We start from the raw sequence: 743 nt of genomic DNA, 5'->3' as shown, positions 1-743 counted from the left end.
TTTACTCAGTTATTAGTTTTCTTGCATTATTATTCTTTGTGTGTAATATCTAATTTATTTATTAACTTTGAGATATTTGATATTGTTATTTATAAGGATCACTATTATGTTTTATAACATTTGATTCATTTAGATATAAGCTAGTTTTGAATGCTGTTGATTTTGTTTTTCATCAATTTTCAGGGACAAAATTAATAGCAGTGAGCCCCATAACTGGGGAAAAAAATTTTGAAAAGTAAAAGGGAACCAAAAAAATGATCTGCTTTTTTTCACAAACCTTGATTTTTGAAATTTTTTTATATGGGCATCAAAAAATTTATTAGCTAATAAATTTTTTTGATTTTCACAAAGTTTTAAATTAATCCTTGCTTTCCCACAAATCAAAGTATTAATTTTGGGTAAAATATAAAAATTTCCACGGTTTAAATTTTTTAAAAATTTCATACTAAAATTTTGATTAAAAAAATTTTTCAACATTTATTAATCAACAAAAAAATCTTTTTTACTGAAGGTACTTAAAAAACCTTTTGGGAATAGGGGGCCCCACAGCGGGCGATAAAATTTTCAGCTATTTTAAAAGACACGGTTGGATATAAATTTAAGGGAAATCCCAGCCAAAGCCCTGACGCGGGAAAAACCGGGGTTTCAGACACTAAAAAAGAGACCCTAGGGGTTTTGGGCCCTCAACTGCTTTGCCCTTTTTACAAAAGCGAAAAGGACAGGAAACCATTCATCCCTCCTTC

The sequence above is a fragment of the Penaeus monodon genome, chromosome 29, assembly GCF_015228065.2.
Source record: "Penaeus monodon isolate SGIC_2016 chromosome 29, NSTDA_Pmon_1, whole genome shotgun sequence".
NCBI lineage: Eukaryota > Metazoa > Arthropoda > Malacostraca > Decapoda > Penaeidae > Penaeus > Penaeus monodon.
This window is presented reverse-complemented; position numbering follows the sequence as displayed.